A 5853-nucleotide genomic window follows, 5' to 3' on the forward strand; every position below is an offset into this window, starting at 1 on the left:
CTTATGGAGTATCCATGAGGGTCAGGGGCGCGCCCTACCCCCTAGGGCGCGCCCCTGTTGATGGGGTTATGTACCTAGAGTAGGGTCATGGACCAGATCCAAGTAACTTACCCCAGGACATCCTTAGAAGAGGTCGCCTTCCAGTCGACCAACGAAGATTCACTCGACTGGCCTTAAGGACTCGACCACGAAGACTCACTCGACCACCAGGAGGTCAAGAGGCACTCTGCACTGCAACGACCTGTAATCAAGTAGACTTTATGATAGTAAAGGCCTTTATGTGGGGCGTTACCAGTAACGCCCCAGACTTAACTCACCTTAAACCCTCTCCTACGTGGGCTGGCTGGGGTCCTGGCGCACTCTATATAAGCCACCCCCCTCCACAGGCAGAAGGGTTCGGCACCTTGTAGTTCATACACTCATAATCCACTCGACCGCCTCCGGGCTCCGAGACGTAGGGCTGTTACTTCTTCCGAGAAGGGCCTGAACTCGTACATCCTTTGTGCTTACAACCTCTCCATAGCTAGGACCTTGCCTCTCCATACCTACCCCCCACTCTACTGTCAGGCTTAGAACCACGACAGTTGGCGCCCACCGTGGGGCAGGTGTTTTAGCGATTTTGTGGAGAAGTTGCAATTCTTCCGAGTACTTTCATCATGGTGTCTGCTGGAGTTTTGGTTGAGGGTTAAGAGATCCGTCTCGGCACTCTCACCTTCATCGCCGACGACTCCGCATGGCTCCAGGAGGCTCCACTCGACGTAGATGCGCTCCCCGTCCGCGGTGCGACGCATTTTCGCGCATGTGTCCGCGGCGTTCTGCTGCGGCAACCGTCGACCCAGTATCGGTCGGCTCCTCCATCGTCCACCCTCCCGGTCTCCCGCCAGCGCAAGCGCTCAGGCCGGTCGAGGCTTCAGCGATGGGTGAGTCACGCGGTGGCTCGCCAATCGGCCACTACCCAAGTTGCGGCAATCGAGCCCAACGAATCTCTCTACGGCTTGTTCGATCAGTCGACTGGCTCCGTAGAGACTGCATCCGAGTGCGGAAGCAGTGATCCAGCAGCGGAAATCTTGATGGTCGACGGGCCCCACAGCCCTCCTGGCTTTGCCCGTGGTGGTGGAGCAGGTGACGGCGGCGACCCTGCACGAGGCTACGAAGAGTACCAGCCCGAGCCACTCGACTCTCTGCAAAGGGAGGAACTTCGCCGCAGGAACGAGGATCCCCTGCATATTCCCATCGCAGGAGAAACCCCCGAGGCTCGTGCCTTGGAGGAGGCGCGTCTGGCCAATTTGGCCGAGCGCACTCGAGTGGAGAACCTTCAGCGAGCACTCGACGAGCGCGCGCGGCAACGAGTTCCCGACACGAGTCGACGTCAACTCTTCCCGCCGACTCAGGTATATCGAACCCCAATTCAGAATTTAGCAGCTGCGACCCGTATAGCAGAGTCCATCCAGCCTTCGCAGTCGGAAGCTGGCAGAGGTTTGCTGCAGATCAGGGATCTGCTCCGGGCAGCAGGAGATCAGAATTCAGCCGTGTCTCAGTCGCGCAACAGAATTCACAGTCGATCCGTCACTGTGAATACGGTTCAGTCGGCTCACAGCCCCAGATCGCCTCCGCGGCGCGAAGGGCGTGAGAATCGGCGAGATCAATATGGCGACAGACTCGACCGAGATGATAGGCGTCGAGTGCCCTATTCCCCTCCGAGGGGTGGGTCTTACGCTCCTCGGCAGCCAGATGATAGGCGTCAGTACAGTACAGGGCGTAGGGTTCCAGTTGACCCCAGAGAGCCAGGCTTCGACGCGCGATCCATTATCGTGCAAGGGTTGGTCGACCGGAACAGAGCCCATCGAGGCGCACTCGACAGAGATGTACCCACAAGCAGTCGAGTGCATGTTTCTGGTCCTGAATGTTTCAGCAGAGCTATCAGAGCCGCAGTTATTCCCCCCAATTTCAGGTTGGCAACAGGAGTCAGCAAGTTCACTGGTGAGTCTAAGCCTGAAACTTGGCTTGAAGACTACCGAGTGGCAGTTCAGATTGGTGGTGGGAACGACGAGGTGGCCATGAAGCATTTACCCCTCATGTTGGAAGGTTCTGCCAGGGCATGGTTGACTCAATTACCTCCTAGCAGCATTTACACTTGGGAAGATCTGTCCCGAGTGTTCGTCAGAACGTTTGAAGGGACTTGCAAGCGACCAACTGGATTGACAGAGTTGCAAGTCTGCGTGCAGAAAGCTAATGAGACTCTCAGAGAGTATATTCAGAGGTGGATCACTTTGCACCACACTATGGAAAATGTCTCTGATCATCAGGCAGTATGCGCCTTCAAAGACGGCGTCAAGAACAGAGAACTGAGTTTGAAATTTGGTCGAACCGGTGACATGACCTTGAGTCGGATGATGGAGATTGCTACCAAGTACGCCAATGGCGAAGAAGAAGACCGACTCCGAAGCGGCAAGCACAAGCCGAGTCAGTCGGAAAAGGGAAACACCAGTCGGAAACAGAAGCGGAAGGCTGAACCGGCAGCTCCTGGAGAGGCTCTGGCCGTGACTCAAGGAAAGTTTAAGGGGAAACCAAAAGGATCCTGGAACCCCAAGAAGGTAAAGGATAAAGAAGGGAACGACGTGTTGGATATGCCATGTCACATTCACACGAAGAAAGACGAAGAGGGGAATATCATTTACCCAAAGCACACCACTCGCCAATGTCGACTCCTGATCCAGCAGTTTCAGGGAAAACAGTCTAAGGACAAGGAGAAGGAGTCGGACAAGGCCGAAGACAAAGAGGACAGTGAGGGAGGATATCCGCATATCAACTCCACTCTGATGATCTTTGCAGATGTGGAAAGCAGAAGTCGACTGAAAGTGATTAACCGAGAGGTGAACATGGTTGCCCCAGCAAAGGCAAATTATCTGAAGTGGTCTCAAACACCCATCATATTCGACCAATCTGATCACCCGACTCATATTGCCACCCCTGGGAGGCAAGCTTTGGTGGTCGATCCAGTTGTCGAAGGCACTCGACTGACAAAGGTGCTGATGGATGGTGGAAGTGGGCTGAACTTATTGTATGCTGACACATTGAAAGGTATGGGCATTCCGATGTCCCGGCTGAGCACTAGTAACATGAGCTTCCATGGAGTTATACCAGGGAAGAAGGCCGAGTCACTCGGCCAGATAGCTTTGGACGTGGTGTTTTGTGATTCGAAGCATTTTCGCAAAGAAAAGTTGACGTTTGAGGTCGTGGATTTTCAGAGTGCATATCATGCCATTTTGGGGAGACCAGCCTATGCACGGTTCATGGCTCGACCATGTTACGTGTACCTCAAATTGAAGATGCCCGGTCCCAAAGGTGTGATCACTGTCACCGGTGATAGGAAAAAGGCAGAAGAGTGCTTTCAGAAGGGCTCCAAGATTGCCGATTCCCAGGTGACAGCAGTCGAGTTCGAAGAATACAAGCAAAACGCAGATCCGAGTGACTTGCTGCGATCCAAGAAGCCCGCCACAGAGTCTGCATTCCGGTCGTCCGGTGAGACGAAGCCTGTTCACATTCACCCGACCGACCCCGAAGCAGCTCCGACCCGCATCTCCACGACACTCGACCCAAAATAGGAAGAAGCGCTCATCCAGTTCCTCCGTGAGAACTGGGACATTTTTGCATGGAAGCCCACTGACATGCCAGGTGTTCCCAGGGGACTGGCTGAGCATCGCCTAAGAGTCGACTCGTCTGCAAAACCAGTCAAAGAGCATCTTCGGCGGTCCGCCGTCCAGAAGAGAAAGGCCATCGGTGAAGAAGTGGCTCGACTGTTGGCGGCAGGATTTATCCGAGAGATATACCACTCCGAGTGGCTCGCTAATGTCATCATGGTTCCTAAGAAGGACAAGTCGCTCCGAATGTGCATTGATTTCAAGCACATCAACCGGGCCTGCCCGAAAGATCACTTTCCTCTCCCTCGCATAGATCAAATTGTTGACTCGACCGCGGGATGCGAGAGGTTGTCTTTTTTAGATGCTTACTCCGGGTACCACCAGATCCGTCTGTACGGGCCCGATGAGGTAAAAACAGCTTTCATCACTCCATTCGGGTGCTTCTGCTATATCACCATGCCATTCGGCCTCAAGAATGCCGGAGCCACATTTATGCGAATGATTCAGAAGTGTCTACTCACTCAAATCAGTCGAAATGTGGAAGCTTATATGGATGATATTGTTGTCAAGTCACGAAAAGGTTCCGACCTGCTCGCTGACCTCGCCGAAACATTTGCCAACCTCAGAAGGTATGATATCAAGCTCAATCCATCAAAGTGCACATTTGGAGTTCCTGGTGGCAAGTTACTCGGTTTTCTCGTTTCCGAACGGGGAATCGACACTAACCCAGAGAAGATTGGCACTATTCTCCGAATGAAACGCCCTGTGCGAGTGCACGATGTCCAGAAGCTTACTGGATGCTTGGCCGCATTAAGTCGATTCATCTCACGACTCGGTGAAAAGGCACTGCCTCTTTACCGACTGATGAAGAAGGCTAACAAGTTCGAGTGGACTCCAGAAGCTGATGCAGCGTTTGCCGAGCTAAAAGCTCTGCTCTCCACCCAGCCGGTGCTTGCTGCTCCAATCAGCAAAGAGCCTCTGTTGCTCTACATCGCAGCCACAGGACAAGTCGTCAGTACTGTGCTAACGGTCGAGCGGGAAGAAGAAGGAAAAGCTCTCAAAGTTCAGCGCCCAGTGTATTATTTGTCTGAAGTCTTGACTCCATCCAAGCAGAGATATCCTCATTATCAGAAACTTGTGTATGGAATATACATGACCACAAAGAAGGTTGCTCATTATTTCTCTGACCATTCCATCACAGTCGTCAGCGACGCTCCACTATCAGAGATTTTGCACAACAGAGATGCAACTGGTCGAGTGGCCAAATGGGCGATTGAACTTCTTCCCCTTGATATCAAGTTTGAGGCAAAGAAAGCCATTAAGTCCCAGGCGATAGCAGATTTCCTCGCCGAGTGGATTGAACAACAGCAGCCGACTGAAGTTCACTCGGAGCATTGGACCATGTTTTTGATGGCTCTAAGATGTTGAATGGTTCCGGTGCTGGGGTTGTCCTGGTTTCCCCCAGAGGAGATAAGCTCAGATATGTGCTCCAGATTCACTTTGATTCCTCCAACAATGAGGCAGAATATGAGGCCCTCCTATATGGGTTGCGCATGGCCATTTCACTCGGCGTCCGTCGCCTAATGGTCTATGGCGACTCGGATTTAGTGGTCAATCAGGTGATGAAAGAGTGGGACGTGAGAAGCCCAGCCATGACTGGATACTGCAGTGCAGTGAGGAAGCTGGAAAAGAAGTTCGAGGGGTTGGAGCTCCATCATATACCCCAACTAAAAAATCAAGCAGCTGATGATCTAGCAAAGATAGGTTCCAAGAGAGAAGCCATTCCGAGTGGTGTGTTCTTGGAGCATATACACACTCCGTCAGTCAAAGAAGATCCTTTCACCGAAGAAACTCCGTAGCCCAAGAGCGCCACAGATCCGAATGAAGTTGAAGTCCCAGCGGTGGTCGACTTGATCATGGAGGTTTTGGTGGTCATTCCTGACTGGACGATTCCGTATGTCGCATATATCTTGAGGAAAGAGCTTCCGGAGGATGAGGAAGAGGCTCGACAGATCGTCCGTCGATCTAAGGCCTTTACCGTAATCAAAGGACAATTATACAGAGAAAGCGCGACTGGAGTCGGTCAGAAGTGCATAACACCAGAAGAAGGTCGACTCATCCTCAATGATATTCACTCGGGGACCTGTGGTCATCATGCGTCCTCTCGGACCATCATGGCCAAAGCATACCGAGCCGGATTTTACTGGCCCAA

The sequence above is a fragment of the Triticum dicoccoides genome, chromosome 2B (genome assembly GCF_002162155.2).
Source record: "Triticum dicoccoides isolate Atlit2015 ecotype Zavitan chromosome 2B, WEW_v2.0, whole genome shotgun sequence".
Taxonomy (NCBI): Eukaryota; Viridiplantae; Streptophyta; class Magnoliopsida; order Poales; family Poaceae; genus Triticum; species Triticum dicoccoides.